General features: G+C 41.4%; 1 pseudogene; it reads left to right on the plus strand.

The window, feature by feature from the left end:
• The first annotated feature begins 9,889 nt into the window (after positions 1–9,889).
• On the plus strand, positions 9,890–11,206 carry LOC138932822 (acyl-CoA Delta12-desaturase-like; annotated as a pseudogene).
• Positions 11,207–18,549: the final 7,343 nt, after the last annotated feature.

Below are 18,549 nucleotides of genomic sequence, written 5' to 3' on the forward strand. Positions count from 1 at the left end.
ACCCTTTGGCGGTCCCCCCTCTCCTCAAGGGACGGTATGTGGACGACATCTGCGGTGGCGCTGACACCCTTCCGGAGCTGATCTCTATCGCTCACCAACTAGTAAACCTCTGCAAGGCGGGCGGCTTTTCTTTGGCGAAGTGGCAGAGTAATCATCCGGAGCTATTTCGGGCTCTCCCTAGGGACGGCGCAGCAGTAGAGCCTCACTCGTTTGCAAACACGCAGGGTAAGATTTTGGGACTCACATCACCAAATGGACCATACTATCGGAAGTAGCGCAACTGTTTGATCCTTTGGGATTCTTATCTCCGGTAATCATCAGGGCGAAGACGCTCCTCCAGGAACTGTGGCTGGAAAAGGTCGGCTGGGATGACTGTCTCTCGCCGCAACTTCGAGATCGATGGACGCATTTCCGTTCAGAGCTGTCGGACCTGACTTCCATCACGATTCCTCGGTGGATGTCTCTCACGCCGTCAGCTACGGTCGAACTTCATGGATTTTCGGATGCTTCGCAACTTGCCATAGCGGCTGCAGTTTACATCAAGGTCACCCCTCACATGACAGAGCCAATCATCACATTGGTGTGCGCCAAAACCAAGGTCGCACCTCTCAAAAGGCTCACCATTCCCCGGCTGGAACTCACGGCGGCGGTTCTACTCTCTTGTCTCATCAGCTATGTTCAACGAACACTAGAACTTGCGGAGATACCAATCTACCTGTGGACGGACTCATCAGTATCGCTCACCTGGATCAACAGTCATCCCTCTCGCTGGAAGGACTTCGTTCGGAATCGAGTGGCAGCAATCCAGGAACGCGTACCGCCATTGGCGGTTTATTCCCGGCAAGGAGAATCCAGCAGACTGTGCTTCTCGCGGTCTCTCTTCCGCGCAACTCTCTCGGCATCATCTTTGGTGGAACGGTCCCTCTTGGCTAGCACAGTCTCCTCATTGGCCAAGCACGGTATCACAGCTAGATTCGGCGGCGACTCTTGAGGAGCGGCCCGGGCTTCTTCTCACCTCCTCAACAATAAGGCAACACCACCTCTGGGAGCTTCTCTATCGTTATTCATCGCTCATACGGCTTCTTCGGCTTACGGCTCACTGTCAACGGTGTTGCGCGATCCTCAAAGATATATCACAGTCCTCTCTGGCCACACCTCTCACACCTGCAGATCTGGAAGTTTCACGACTATATTGGATTCGGTCAGTCCAATCGGCGTACTTCTCATCGGAACTCACACTCATCTCAAGCGGACACTTGTCAAGGTCTCATCCTCTCGCCAAGTTTACGGCCTTCATCGATCATTCGGGCATCCTCAGAGTCGGAGGCCGACTCAGGCATTCTCAATTGGACTCTGAATGCAAGCACCCAGCCACGGGATCTTGCCACGGGATTCATATCTGTCCCGACTCATTATATCGGACCCCCATCTAAGGACTTTTCACGGCGGAACTCAGGTAACCTTGACTTATCTTCGCCAGGCTTACTGGATCGTTGGTGGCCGAGCTTCAGTAAGATCTCACATTCTCCGCTGCGTTCGGTGTGCTCGACAACGAGGCGTAAGGGCACAGCAACTCATGGGTCAACTGCCATCATCTCGCATTACGCCCTCTCGTCCCTTCCTCAACACAGGGGTTGATTACGCCGGCTCCCTCACTCTTAAAACTTGGCGAGGACGAGGGGCTAAATGTCACAAGGGATGGTTAGCCATCTTTGTTTGCTTCTCAACTTCGGCGGTTCATCTGGAGGCAGTGACGGACTACTCGACAGACGGATTCATCGCAGCGTATCGGCGGTTAACGGGACGGCGAGGTATCTGCCAAACTCTTTTTAGCGACTGTGAAACCAATTTTCAGGGGGCAGATACATCTCTTAAGCGGCTATTCAACGCGGGATCAAGGGAATTCTCGGAACTCGCTCAGCTACTGACCCATGACGGCACCACTTGGGTCTTCAATCCTCCAGCAGCCCCTCACTTCGGCGGTAAATGGGAGACCGCTGTCAAATCGGTCAAGCATCATCTGCGAAGAACTATAGGCGAGACTGCCCTAACCTATAAAGAACTTACGACTCTTCTAGTTCAAATCGAGGCAGTCCTCAAATCTAGGCCATTGTGTCCACTTTCAGACGACCCGGAAGACCTGGCAGCCCTCACCCCCGGGCACTTCATCATCGGGGCAGCGCCAACTACAATTCTGGAGCCATCCCTCTCCGCAGTGCCCCTCCCAAGGTTATCTCGGTGGCAGCTCATTCAGCAACAATTCCAACATTTCTGGTCACGTTGGTCAGCTGAATGTCTCCAACGTCAGCTAGCAATATCGAAATGGCATCATCCCTCCACCCAAATCAAGGTCGGATCTCTTGTACTTCTCACGGATGAGAGATTTCCCCCATCAAAATGGCCTCTTGCTCGAGTCATACAGCTTCATCTTGGCTCGGACGGTCTCTGCAGAGTGGTCATCCTCAAGACGGCCACAACAGAACTCAAGCGGCCTATCACCAAGTTGGCAGTGCTTCCGACGACACCAGACCAACCCTCACCCACGGAGCAAACAGCAACGGATCCGGCCTCACCATCACCAATAGCATAATTCTTCAACGCTGTTGTAGAAGGCGGGCGGAATGTTCAGAAAATATCGCGACTTTTGCGCAATCTCCTCAACATCATCTCACTCACTCTAGTCCTTCTCTTTAGGGTTCTTTCTCTCTTCCTTTTCTCTCTTGTACGCGACCTCAACCCAATCCCGATGCCGGTCTTATCATTCTAATCAGCATCGCACCATGCTATCAGTCAATCATAATCAAGCTCTCAGGACCTTTTCTGCGCTCCTGCGTCGATATCGACCCTTCCGGTGATCCTCGATCATTCCGTGAGTAACGGTCTTTCATAGCGCACGCTGTCTTTGGAAAAATCTACAAAGCTCTCGGAATTTGATTTGCGATTCGGATCGGATCTAGAAATCAATCTCACGGTGTTCTCAAGGATCTCAGTGAACATAAGGACATTATCAACCGGAAATCAATCATCGAAGTAAGTGTAAGTGTGAATATTCGCGAGGTGCGGCTCGGACCAACGTACGTGCGCGTGGACTCTAAATGTTCTTCCCGACACCCCCCGAAACCAGAAACTCCTCGGGTACTTTATCAAACACTTACACACTTCAGAAATGATACTGTACACATTTGATTTTCCTACACGAAAATGCCATGCTGTGATTGCAGCACTATCTCCATGAGCAAGATAACTAAAAATAAAAAATAATTATTGAATAAAATGCTCTCTGATATTATCTACCGAAAAAGAAATTACAAAATTTAATAATATAACCTTAATGCAAGAGCGAAACGGAGTTCTGTCGCCAAAGGATTTCTGTGACTCTTCTTTTCAAGCTTCGGTTTCAATCAATTATGCAACATGTCGAATTGTTCAACAGACATCTTTGTAAACTTGAATAACTCTTCATGATCACTTGTTTTGAAGTATTTACATAATTTCTGATGAGCTCCAAAATTGTGTCTCATTTCTACGGAAATATGAGGTTTTACCCATCATCTTCGAGATGTCTTACGTTTTTTCTCTAAAATTATTCGCATTCTTTGAATTTGTATCCAAGACAATAATAAATTATTATAAACCACAACCAGTTCAGTATTGTCCATTATGAAGATTTATGTTCACAATTTCGGCTTTAATCTCTAAATTTCCTACCTCAAATTGATCAATCACCGGAACAACATACAACTCGATTGTAGATTAGTACATCGAACAAGCGACTACGATATATGACTAACGACAATTAACAAGCGTCTTCCGACTTGATTGTAGACGGGGCTTTAATATGAATATAAAACAAGTCCATTTTATTGAATAAACGCATGCACATAAAATTCCTTCTATAATGTATTCTAATAAATGATATAACCAGAAGAGATCAAATATTTTTTTGCATTTATTAATTTATTAAATATGCTTATATATCGCGAAATAGTGTAATAAAAGAAGAAAAGTGATAAAGTGATTAATGATTATTAAGAGTATCGTGGAATGGTGCAAGAAAGAGGAGTGATTTTTTTAATAGATGTCATATTAAGCAAAGTTAGATTATATTAGCGAAATTGAACGAATGTTTACATTTGATCAATTTACATGGAATCAATGCATTATCAATTAACATATTTGTGATAAATACATTGTTGGAAAATGATTATGAAATCATTGAAGAAATATTTGAAGATTTTGAATCATATTTTCCATAACGATAAACTGAATTATGTGTAAACGCGCATTCATGTATAATGTTTATTTATATATTATATATAAATGTAATTAATGCATAATTAATATTTTTAGTTTAATTTATAAATAATTAAATAATGAGTTTATGTTAATACAGCAAAGTCTTGTGGGAATTTTACCAAAAATATCATAAAATAACATTAAATACACATTTTTATTAATTGACTTTATAAAAAATGATGAAATAAATAAAATCATATCGAAGCATTAATGTCCACAAACATTTTGTGTATTTGGAATTACTCGTAATTTTTGGTTCTGTGAATATTTATTTATATTTTATATATAAATGTAATTATACAATATAATGCGTAAGTAATATTGTTTAGTCACTTACAAATGGCTACGCAATGAGTTGCATGTTTACGTTATTGTAACAAAACAGATCTTGTGAGAATTGTATCAAAAATATTATATACAAGTGAATTGAAAGCATCAGAATTAGAGCTTTAAAATAGAAAGCATTAGTCAAAGAAGAGAAATATAGTAATAATTTTGTTTATATAAATTATATAATAAAAGTTATTTATTTTCTTCCATAATGGGGTTAAATTTATTTTTTTAAAGTAATGAAAAACATAAACATGGAAATTGATAGTTTTTGCGGATTGAACTGCCTTTTATAATATAATCTTATCAATGAGTATATTAGAATATCTGTCATCGAGACAAATATAATTCAAGTTTGAATCAAAATGAGAAAGAGAGTTAGTTAATAATGCTAAATTGCAGATTTTATGAGAGGATCGTACAAAAGTTTATAATAATTTAGCATTTGGATTATAATAATTTTTCTGCGTTGATTAAAACAAAAGTTTACGATGCAGTTTTAGAAAATGTGAAACATGCTTCGAGATGCCACAAAGTCTTAAAACACTATTTAGGAAAGATATTGCAAAAATCCCAATCTTTTTTTTATTTAGTCTTCATTTTAATAAGTTGTATATATTCTTGACTTATATTTTATATATGGAAAATTCAAATATGTGTATAGGTATATATATTGTGCGCATCATAAGAATAATATTGAGACATGAAGAGGAATATGAAAAAACTTATGCTATTTCTCTCTCCCTCCACTGAAATTCAAAAATTAAATCCAGAAATGAAGATATTTACTACAGAATTAATAACTTTAAAGGATAAAATTACTAAAAACGCAGAAAAAGAAAAGCACCTATATCGTAAAATGTTAGGTGTGTAAGTTGAAGATATTAAAAATCCGTTAAAGGATATAAAAATAGATGATAAAAGTAAGTAATTAAATAAAGGATATAGGTGCTTTTCTTTTTCTGTGTTTTTAGCAATTTTATCCTTTAAGATCATTAATTTTATAGTAAATATCTTTATTTTTGGATTTAATTTTTGAATCAGTGGGAATAGAGAGAGAGAAAGAGAGAGAGAGAGAGAGAGAGAGAGAGAGAGAGAGAGAGTGGGGGGGGGAGAGGGAGAGGGAGAAAGATTGCATAAGCTTTTGCATATTCCCTTTTGTATCTCAATATTGTTTCTACGATGCGCACAATATATATGTATACCCAGCAAACACAGATATATAACTGTAACATTGCCATAATGAAACGGAATGTAACAAGTAATATAACGTATTTGTTACATGTAACATTCATGTAATTTCCCACTCATACAATATTGCAGTTATATAACATGAATATAACATGTTACTAAAATGTTATACGATTGTTACAGTCATGTAATAGTTCATCCAAATAGCAAACTGATGTCACAATGATAGTAAATTTTGGTGACAAAATGACCAATTAGACATCCTAAGTTAGGTCTCATGAGACTCGAAAATGAGGTCTATATATCACATCCACAGGACGTCATTTTCTTATGTTTGTTTGGCAGCAAACTAAGACCAATTGCAATAATAATATAATACAAATTAATATGATATATATTATAGATAAATTTAAATAATTTAATTTATAAAATTAAAGATTTTATTTATATGGAAGTTAATTTCTATTTTATATTTTAAGTAAATAATAACAAACGATTTTCACTTATTCGGATAAATTTGATTGAAATTGTCCGAATAAATTAAAATCGGATATTATCTGTTCGATTTTCCAAAAATCATTTCAATATCTGAATTTCCTGGTACGGGAATCGTATTAGAGATTGAATTGATAAAAATAATTATAATGTTATTAGCCGCATTTTGCAGGCTTTATATATCCTCATGACAAAAATTTAAATACGGGTATAGATAGCGAATAGCGCGCCGCATAGCGGTAAGCAAATTAACTATAATTCCAATATTAGTTACGAAAGGACTTTATTTGAACGATCATAGGATGTCTTCAAAATTACGTCTTTGGCTAATCTAAGAAATGAGGTCTTTTAAATGTCAATTATTAGTCGCCGACATTATAGAGCAAAAATAGATGTCATTATGTCATCTTTTGACGTTACTCTGTTACTTGGGTTGTTACATTACATATTACTCCCATGTTACATAGCAGTTATATTCTGGTGTTATATTGCATGAATAAAAGACAGTTATATAATCTCAATATAAATTAGGTATAACATATGTTACATTAAATGTTACTCCCATGTTACATAGCAGTTATATTCTGTTGTTATATTGCATAATTAAGAGACAGTTATATAATCCTAATATAAATTATAGGCATAACAACTGTTACATTACATGTTATTCCCATGTTATATAGCAGTTAAATTCTGTGTTTGCTGGGTATATATATACTTGTATACGTACTTGTATTGTTCTTATAATACGTACAATATACAGGGTGTCCCGCAACGTGATGTCCACACTCAATTGTGTATTCTTTGTGTCATTCTAAGTCAAAAAGTCTTAATACACATATGCCCTAAAATCGCTTGTTTCGAAGTTATAGCGAAAAAATGCAAAAGTAGTTATTTCTCACACTAATGCAAGAAAAACACCTTTATGACTTACCTCATCGCACTAGTAGTGTGGAAGTAACATGTATTACAAAAAACACAAGATAATAAATACACAAGATAATATTAATAAATTGACTAAATCGTTTTAAGTGAAAACATCGCATACCAATCATGAGGACGTTTTCCAATGAAGAATATGCCGATATTCATTTTATTCATAGTTTCTGTAATGGTAACGCATGTACAGCAGTAAAAGAATATCACCGACAGTTTCCTAATCGCAGAGTACCAGATCGAAGAGTTTTTAGCAATGTTCACTGAAGCATTAAATTTACTGGTAAGGTCCTAAATAAAAATCTTAAGAGACCATTGCGACATCGTCAAGTCGAGGATGCGATAGCAACGGTGGACAGAACCTCCTACTATTAGTATCAGAAGACTTTTGGCGCAAACTAATGTCTCTAAAACGACAATTTGGAAAATACTGTGTGATTATAATTTATACCTATTTCATTTTATGAATGTTCAAGCTTTTCAACCAAATGATTATCCTGCATGCAATTTTTGTCACTGACTTTTAAGAAATCGGCAAATATATACAAAAATTTTATTTACTGACGAAGCTATTTTTACGAGAGACGGCATTACAAATAATAGAAACTCACACGTTTGGTCACCACGAGAAGAAGATCCTCATGCTATTATTAAAACACATTTTCAAAATCGATTTTCAGTGATCTGGTGCGATATAATCGGTAATCGTCTAATAAGGCCCATCATTATTGAAGATTATTTAAATGTTGAACGATACTTGTAGTTATTACAAGAACAATTGCCCGAATTTCTTGAAGATCTGCCTTTAAACATCAGAACACAAATGTGGTTTCAACAAGATGGAGCATCTCACTTTAGCAGAATTGTTACGAGATATCTATTGTAAATCAAAAATTTCCTGAGCGTTGGATTGGCCAGGGAAGTCCAATAAATTGGCTTGCAAGATCTCCCGATCTATCTCCTCTGGATTACTTTTTGTAGGGGCATATGAAATCTCTACTCTATGCGGATAAACCAGTCAATCGGCAGCAGTTATTAAATAAAATAACAAACGCTTGTAATAATATACGTAACAATGCGGAACTTCTTTTGCGTTCTACAACATTAATAATTCAAAGAGCAGAAGTGTGTGTAGACCAAAATGGTGGTCACTTTGAACAATTTATAAAATAATTTATAAAGTAAATTATTGTTTAATTATCGTTTAATTATTGTTTAATTATCAATAAATAGTATTATCTTTAATAAATAATATTGTTCTTATTTTATGCAATTTTATTTTTTTGCTATAACTTTGAAACAATACACAGATGCTAAATTATTATAAACTTTTGTACGATCCTTTAATAAAATTTGCAATTTAGCATCATTAACCGACTCTTTCTCCTCATTTCGATTCAAACTTGAATTATATTTGTCGATGATAGATATTCTAGTAGTCTTTGATAACATTATATTGGAAAAAGCAGCTCCATCCGAATAAACCATCAATTTTCATGTTCACGTTTCTCGAGTAGGTACAGAGTTCTCGAGTAGGCAGGGGCGGCGCAACACACCGTCCGCTGCAGGCGCTAACGCAAAGCGCTCGCTACAGTTGATCGAGCGCTACAGCGTACTCGTCCCGTAATTTGCTCACTATTTCTTTTTATAATTTAAAATCTAAGTTTTAGACGAATATTTCGTAAAGGAAAAATCTGTCTTAGAAATCATTTAAGAATACGATCTTTTAAGGACAAACGATTATTCTAAATCACCCTGCTACAGCGCTCGATCAGCTGAATGCGATAAAAGTGTGTGTGCGTGTGTGTGTGTATGTGTGTATATGAGAACATGTACGCACATTACACACATACACACGCACACACACTTTCATCGCGTACAGCTAATCGAGCGCTGTAGCGGGGTGATTTAGAACAATCGTTCGCCGTTAAAAGATCGTATTCTTAAATGATTTCTAAGACAGATTTTTCCTCTGTGTGTATGTGTGTGTGTGTGTGTGAACATGTACGCACATTACACACACACACACACACACACGACGCACACGAACACGCACACGCACGCACGCACACTCATCGCGTATAGCAAACAGCTGATCGAGACACACACACACACTCTCTCTCTCTCTCTCTCTCTCTCTCTCTCTCTCTCTTCTCTCGCTCGCCTTCTCATTTGCTGCACCACTCACTTGATCACGTGTGTCGTGATAGACATGTCGTAGTGTGTCACGTGTCACGTGATAGACGTTCACAGTTCGCGATCGGCAACTGGCAGTGCTAATACCGACATAATCTGCTTGTTGTCGTCACGCGATCTTCGCATCAAAGTAACGTTCGTTATGTATTTAACGTGTTTTTTAAAGTGATTCAGCGAATAATCGGTAGTGATCCATTGTGAATAATCGGTAGTGATCGGCTGTATAATTGTCTTCGTCGATTCATCGATTAAGTGCGTGAGTGTAAAAATGTAAAAAGTCGATACGACTTTTTGATCGATACAAGTGTCGAAAATAAGTAAAAAAAACTCATTGTCAGTAAAAAACATTTTTCCTGCGCATCTACAGCCGTGCAATATATTTTATCGGACAATCTCTTTTTGTTTCGAAATTACATTATATAACACATATTTACCATCTGACAACATGGGTGACTTATTCTTGTTCTGCTTTTATTATTACTGTCATATTTTTGATATAATATATTCCATATACTTTGTAATTGCGCTGAGGATGGTCTAAAAAAAGGGACCAAAACTTACGCTTTTTGTGATTTTGTCTATCACATAGTCAAAATATGATTTCACAATCTAATTTGCCTTTTATTTTCTTCGTAGAATAAAGTATATATTATCAAAAATCATTTGCAATTTACAGATTTCAGTTTTGTTGTTGTTTCGGGTATAGGCATCACTGCTGACGCTCATAAATTATAAAGTCATCGATCTTATAGAGCAAAATAGTCAATGAGACTTATTCTTATCATTTTTCAGACTATTGCTTTACAAGTAAGCTTGATTTTAATTTTTTTCCTTCTTATTTAAGTACAGAACTCACACTTTTGATGATATCTATGAACTATTGATTAGAGCTCTACATTTTCTTTTTCGTAACGCGATGTTAATTGTTTATTAATAAGTTATATTTTTCAGGATAGCATGTACCAATGCATCAGAGATCATAGAGTGCATCATAAATTCATCGATACTGACGCAAAACCGTATAACGCGAGTAGAGGATTTTTTTATTCGCATATCGGCTGGCTTATGCTTCGCAAACATCCAGACGTCATCAGAAAGGGTGCCACGGTCAACATGAGCGATCTCGAGCGAGATCTTCTCGTGGTCTTTCAAAACAAGTATGATAGGCACAGTCTGTTCTTACGGGAGCAAATTGGATACATATTATTTTGTTCGCTTGATTTTATTGATATCATCTCTTTTATTCACATCCTTTTTAGGTGATACCCATATTTGGCGTTTTTATCTTTTATCGTGCTAATCATAGTACCTTGGTGCGGATGGGGTGAGAATTTGGTATGCGTGGCATTATACCCTTATCAAATATTGCATAAACTTAAATGTTACTTGGTTGGTAAATTCTGCGGCTCACATGTGGGGTGTAAAATCATTTGTTAAGTACGTACTTGTATTGTATGCAACTTATTATATGCAAACGTGTGCTTTGTGTCCTTGCTTAGAAATGTTTATTTTATCGTATAGATCAATCACACCCACCGACAATGCTAGTGTCTCTTTCATATCGTTAGGCGAAGACTGGCACAACGACCATCAAATCTTCGCTTGGGATTATAAAGCAACAAAGTTTGGAAATTATAAGCTCAATGTTATCACAGGTTTTATCGACCTCTGCGCTTATTTAGGTTTAGCTTACGATTTAAAAACTGCATCTGCCGATATGGTGAAAAAACGTGTTCTTCGAAACAGCGAAATGAGTTACTAACTAATCTAATGTATACAAACCGTATAATCAATAATAGATTTGTAGACATTCACTAGATATCTATTCAATATCTTGTTCTATGTGAGTTATTAGAATATATTTTAGAAGGAATTATATGTATACTATTTAAGTGTATGCTTTTATTCAATAGAATGGACTTATTTCAGATTCATATATTAAATATACCATATTAATATGAAATAAATTTATCCACTTCGTAATAAAAAGAATTTTTTTTCTATATTTTAATATTTATTTACTTACGCAATTTATATTATTATTATTGATTATACGTTTTGTATACACACAGTTTAACTTCTGTATTAAAATTGAATCTATAAATATCTATACAGTTTAACTTCTCTCTGTATTAAAATTATATCTATAAAAATAAAATTATATCTTATTAAAATTATTTTGTGTTTTAAAACCTGTTAAGTGATTGATACTAAGAGCATTAAGACACGTTGTGATTGGGTTTGTTGAAATTAAATATGGTATAAGCCTTATAATTCCTATATAATTCCTATATAATTCCTTCTAAAAAAGAATTTCGTTTCTATTGAATAAATCTTTTAAAAAAACCACATCCGTGTATATAGTGTATAATACAGTAATTTGTATTTCGCAGAAAAAATTTAAATTTTAAATTTTTATAAAAAGCAGTAATATTCTATTTAAAAAAATCTCAAAAAGGTAAAAAAGTATGCCAAGTACATAAAAAATATCCCTTGCACGCGACAAAAAATTTAAAAATATATTTATCTTTAGAAAATAACTTATAAAAAAATGTTTCCCTAAAAAAATGAAAAATTCTTGAAAAATAAAAAATAAAAACTAAATATAAAATCGATAGTTAACTAGCTGTTCAAAATTGAAACATTAAAGTTCTTGTCTAAATTTCAACGGCGAACCGTTATATTCAAACGATTACCTCGAAAAACAAAACACGAGCGAGAACATATAGCGTCGCGATCACCCGCTCGGTGCATGATAGCGTTATTCTTATAGTGAAAAACACCTAGTTCTAGAACATTCGATGCCGAAAAACACTTGTTATTTCTATCGGCTGAGCGCGAGCTTCCGCAGTCGATCGATTTAGTCTGCCTGTAACGAAGATTGGAGCCGGTCGACGATCATCGATCTCGATCAATTCTCTTTCTCTATTCTCGCTCGTGTTGGAGTTGCAGTGGCTTACTCGCCGCAGGGCCGGCGTGACTTTTTGCGGGGCCGGTTCAAAAATTTTGCTGGGCCTGAATACACATTCAAATCCTACACTTAAATTTTACAACAAGGAATTATTTATTTACAAATGCTGTTACATATTATATATTTTTTATAAGATGAATATTAAATAATAATACACAATCCAATAATAATATTAAATAATTTTTCTCGCTTTTTTTCGACGCCAAATCTTTGATAACATCATCAAAATCGATTGAATTTGCTACTTCACTTTCTATTGACAGAATAGCCAGAAATGAAAATCCCTCTTGGCTTATCGATGATCGCAGATAATTTTTTATTAGTTTCAACCGCGAGAAACTACGTTCTGCTGAAGCCACGGTTACTGGCGTCGTTAACATAATTTGTAATGCGATTAATAAATTAGGATATGCTTCCAAGAGATTGTTCTTTACAATGTAATTCATCGAATCTAAAGTCGAATAATTGGTTTGCGTTATTGACCGGAATATCTTAATTTCTTCAAACATTTCAGTTCCGTCGAAATCTCCTTCCAAATGTAAGTGAAGATCTTGACAACACTTTAATATATATATAAATATTCATCATCTAAATTCCCAATCTCATTCATGTATAGAAAACCAAAAATATTTTAGTGATTCGCATATAATTCGAATCTACTTTTAAAGGATACTAACGCAGTATCTATTATTTTTAAAAAGTAATGTACACGGAAGTATTCTTTGTCGCTGATCGTCGATGATTCATCCTGTCCTTCATAATCGAATAATTTCCGTTTTTTGCCCCTGTATGATGATTTGAAATCTGGTGTTATGTCCATTTCCTTTGCAACTTTATTTGCTGCGATCATAGCTTTGCTAAATGCTTCATTTCTGTATTCCGCAAAGAATACGTTAAAACCTTTCAGATGCTTCGTGGCCAAATCGATTTGCATCTTTTGATTTTGCAATACTTTGCTGACGATGTTAATTTTTGATAATATTTCGTACCAAATGATAAGACTGGCAATAAATTCAAATTCATTTATCTTGCGCACTATAGACAAAATCTCAATTTTCAATTTATTGTCAGATGCGTTGTTGTCAATTTCGATCAAGGCATTTCGAAATTGGCAAACTTGAAATTGAATAGCCTTTACACTATCAAAACGGCATTCCCACCTAGTTTCTGATAATGGTTTAGGTGTAATTTTTTTAACGTGTTTTTTTAGAACATCTCAACGCGATGTCGATGCTGCAAATATCGTGTAAATCTTTTGTAAAACACCCAAAAAATGTAGTGCTTGGGTTAATGATTTTGCTATATCTCCCAATAACAAATTCAAGTTCTGACTACCGCATGGTACGTAAAACGCTTTAGGATTTAGACGTAATATATTTGCTTGTATTCCTTGATATATTCCCTTCATATTGGCACCGTTATCATATCCTTGTCCGCGATAGTCGGATATTTTTATTCCCAACTGATCCAGAATGAGCATGATAGTTTCAGATAGTCCTTTTCCTGTTGTATCGTGAACTATTTCAAATTTGATAAAATGTTCCTTGATTTCAACCTCCTCGTCTGTTATGTTGACATAACGAAGAACAACCGATAATTGCTCTTGATGGTTCACATCTGGTGTACAATCCAATAAAATGGAATAATATTTTGCTCTCCTTATTGCATCGATAATTACTTTTTGTACTTTATTCGCCATTGTACTTATTAATTCGTTTTGAATTGAATGCGATAAATAATGATGCCCTTTTATGGCTGTTCTGTTTAAATGATCATTTAGAACAGAATCAAATTTTGCAATTAATTGTATTAAACCTAAAAAATTACCATTGTGCGGTGTGTACAAAGTATCGGAACTTCCTCGGAAAGCTAAATTATGTTGCGCCAAATATAAAATAACAGCAATTATTCTTTGGAAAACTTGTTCGTATCGTGCCGTTTCAAGTCTTAAAAAATGTTCGCACTCTTTATCAAGTAGATTGCCAGTACGAAAATTTTGTTCAGTTTGAAGCCACTTGCTTATAGCTCGTAAATGTACCGCAGATCGTTCGTGCATTTTGATTCGCTGTGTTAAATGAGACCAATCGCAAAATCCGTCTGCCCCCAATGAAATATCAGTAGTGGAAAATAATTTACAAGCGAAACAGTAAACCTTATCTTTAGATTGTAACGCGGTCACCTCACTCGACGCTCGGATCGGCTCGTCGGTGTCCGGGTTCGAGAGGAGGGGAGACTCAAGCTTACGAAACACAATATAAGTAGAAAAATAGTTTATTTGAATAAAGATATGTACAAAGTAGCGTGCAGGGCCAGGCGATGTTGGTCAGCGTGCGGTCGGCAGAAAGCTGCGGTCAGGCGCGGGTGTGCAAAGCGGTACGCGACGAGAAACGCAAGGCGGTACGCGGCGAAAAACGCAAAGCGGTACGCGGCGAGAAACGCGGCTTAATCGCGATGGTGCGGCTTTATTTACAGACGAGCTTAAGATTACGGCGCGGTTATAACTAGCAGGCTCTTAGGTCTAGCGGCTTATTTCTAGCGGACTTATTATTAACAGGCTTTTACTACGACGCGGTTAGAACTAGCGGACTTATGGCTAACGGTCTTAAGGCTACGACGCGATATCTACAGGTGGCTTATTACTACGGTTAGGCTAGGTAGGTGGGTATTGCCGACAGGCCCGAGTGTCACGTCGGGTCCGGCCTTGGCAACGGAAACCGGCGAAACCCGGTAGGGCTGAGCGAAACCTCAGCCCGGGTAGGTGCTAGGAGCCGGCGAAACCCGACAGGGCTAAGAGAAACCTTAGCCCGAGGAGCGGTGACAGGAGCCGGCGAAACCCGACAGGGCTAAGAGAAACCTTAGCCCGAGGAGCGGTGACAGGAGCCGGCGAAACCCGACAGGGCTAAGAGAAACCTTAGCCCGAGGAGCGGTGACAGGAGCCGGCGAAACCCGACAGGGCTAAGAGAAACCTTAGCCCGAGGAGGTAGTAGGCACTGGTCAGGTCGGTGTCGGGAGCTGGATGTCGAGATAGGATCTGGTCTCGATGCCTCGGCCGGCCGGGCTTATATACCCGGCCGGGGCCTCCCACTATACCGTCGGCCGGGAGTGGGGTCGATTCGTGGGGAACCGCGAGCGAGATACGGCGTGTCGAGAGCGAGAGCGCATGCCCGGCGAGATAGCGCGCCTAGTGTGAGCGGGATGGTACGTGTGGCATGCGTGCAAGCGAGAGAGCGTGCGCGGTGGTTGCGCGAGCGGGATAGTTAGAGTAGGGTAGAGTAAGCGAGGCAGACATGTTATTGTATGTACATATATATATTTCGCCGTAGTAACGGCCCTGCCGTTACATCACCCCCCTTCTTGCTGGTGGGGCCGCTCGGCGGAGGCGGCTACTGCGAAGGGTCCCGTCCTTATTGAATCGGAGGGTCCACTGCCCATCCGAGGTCCATCACCGGTACCGCCGCGAGTGGTGCACGGCGCGGTACGGGACTTCTAAAACCTTCCCCGCGGCGACTTTGACCCTGATCGGCTCCGGGGGCCGTGTTCCGACGGCGTGCGTGAGCCGGATGGCTCCGTGCTCCGTGGCCGGCCGGGGCCGGGTTGGCGCTGGTGGTGGTGGCGGTGCGGTGTGCCGAGGGCGCGGTCCGCGGGTTGCGGCTGGCGTGGCGGCGGCTGGCGCGGCGGCGGCGGCGCATGCCGTCGATCGGGTTCGGGTGGCCGGTGGTCGTGGTGGTACTGCGGTGCGGCGGTGTCGGCCCGGCGGCGGTGGTGGCGGCGTGGTCAGGAGGCGGATTTTCCGCCTGGTTTCGGCGTCGCCCCGCTGGACCCTGGTCCCAATCCGCGGTGGCGGCCGGTGGGGTGGGTCAGGCGCTTGCGGCGGCGTGACGGGTGTCGGTCCCGGCCCCTCCGCGATCTCGCCCTCCTCGTCGTCAGACCACCGTCCGAACAGTTCCTCCAGCTGCCTCCTCTCTTGTTCGTTCGGCATGGTTGGGCTGTCGCTAATGGACTGATCGTCCCGTGGCCCAGCGTTCGGCCTTTTATACCCTAGCGCGGGATGCTCGATAGTCGGCACGCGCGGTTTTGGGTGCTTTTTGGGACGCGTGACGGGACAGGTACTGCCATCGGCCGTGGTTCGCGGGTGTCTTTGCACGTACCGACACTTGCGCTCGGTAATCGCGATTCTCATCACAACGAATAACGCCGATAATCGCGGTCGGTAACCTCGGGAGTTTTGCCGATACTGTTTTTAGGAGGGCTTCGGTCGCCGAGGAGTGGTCCGGGTGCGCTTTTAGCTCCTGCACATGCACGTGCCGGTACCAGCGCCCGCGTTGATCCCGGAGGTCGACGATGACTGGTGAGATGATTTTTCGCACTTCCAGGGGCCCCACGAATTTCGGGGCGAGTTTGGCGTTGAACGTCTTGGCCCTGTCGGAGAGGGTATGGTTCCTTTTCCATACGAGCTCCCCTAATTTTGGCCTCCACTCCCGCCGCCGTAGATTATAGTGCCGTTCTTGGCGTTGGAATGCCTGCGCTAAGCATACTCGTACCAGTTCGTATGCCTCTTGTAGCCGTCGGTGGGTCGTGTCGGGTGGGGCTGCGTTTAGTGTTTGGCGCCAGTCTTCTGGGTGCGGCCTGGCGAGCTCTCTCCCGTGGTTCAGGTAGGCCGGGGTATGCCCCGTGGCCTCGCTCCATGCGGTGTTGTACGCATATTGGAGAGCGGTGATGTGTTCGTCCCATGTCCTCTGGTTTTTCCCGATATACTGGGCCACCATCGTTTTAATAGTCCGGTTAGCCCGCTCCACCGGGTTGCACTGTGGCGTGTAGGGCGGCGAGGTGCGGTGTTTGATTCCGAATGTGGTTAACAGCCTTTCCAGTTGCTTGGATTTTAGTTGGGTCCCGTTGTCGGATATGACCCATTGTGGGCACCCGTGTCGGTACATGACTTGGTCGGTGAAGGCCTTCGTGACGTTCGTTGCGGTGGCCTTCCGCAGGGGCCTGACTTCCAGCCACTTCGTGAACCTATCTTGCATTGTGAGGAGCCACATGTGCCCTTGGTTGGAGCGGGGCAGTGGTCCCACTAGGTCAATCGAGACCTGTTGCCACGGTGCGTCGACCGGAGCGGTGTGCATCATGCCGGCGGGTCGCTGTTGTGATGCCTTATGGGCCAGGCAGGTTCCGCAGGAGCGTACGTATCGGGCGATTTCCCGGAGCATCCCCGGCCAATAATATTGCTGGGCGATGCGTGTCATGGTCTTGGCGGTCCCTAGGTGTCCGGCTGCGGGATCGTCGTGCCAACGTCGGAGCAGGGCGGCGCGTTCGGGTGTCGGGACGCATAGCTTCCACTGTGCGTCGGCGGGTACTTCCCGGAAATCCAAGTCGTGGAGTATGTGCCGGTATAGGAGCCCGTCGCGTATCTGATAGTCCGGTCGATCGGTCGGTCGGGTCTGGACGTCTTTCTTGACCCGGCGATACCATGCGCATGGCGGTGTTCGCCGTGTTGCGGCGACCTCGGGCTGACGGGAGAGCGCATCGGCCACCTGGTTCTGGGTGCCTCGTCGATACCTTATCTCGAAGTCATATTGTTGAAGTTCGATCATCCAACGCGCCAGTCGGCCGGACGGGGCCTCTAGGCGTTGGAGCCATCGCAGGGACTGGTGGTCGGTGAGTACGGTGAATCGGTATCCCTCCAGATAGTCCCGCATCCTCCGGATCCCCCAGACGACGGCGAGGCACTCCAGTTCGGTCGCGCTGTAATTTCGTTCGGCCTGATTCAACGTCCGGCTGGCGTATGCGATGACCCGCTCCCCTTCGGCTAGCTGTTGCGTCAGGACAGCGCCCAGTCCGTGCGTACTGGCGTCGGTCTGCAGGGTAAACGGCGCTTTGAAGTCTGGGCACGCGAGTACTGGGGCGGATGTCAGGGCACCTTTGAGGCGTTGGAAGGCCTCGTGCTCGGTGGCGGTCCAAGTCCAGCGGGCGTTCTTACGCGTCAGACGCGTTAACGGGGCGGCCAGCGCGGAGAAGTCCGCGATAAAGCGTCGGTACCATGACGCCAATCCCAGAAATTGCCGGACCTGCCGGAGACTGGTTGGTGCTGGCCAGTCGGCGATAGCGCTCACCTTGGCGGGATCGGTGCGGATACC

This window comes from Polyergus mexicanus, unplaced genomic scaffold (genome assembly GCF_030449975.1).
Source record: "Polyergus mexicanus isolate NDT 795.1 unplaced genomic scaffold, iyPolMexi1.0 SCAF_4, whole genome shotgun sequence".
Taxonomy (NCBI): domain Eukaryota; kingdom Metazoa; phylum Arthropoda; class Insecta; order Hymenoptera; family Formicidae; genus Polyergus; species Polyergus mexicanus.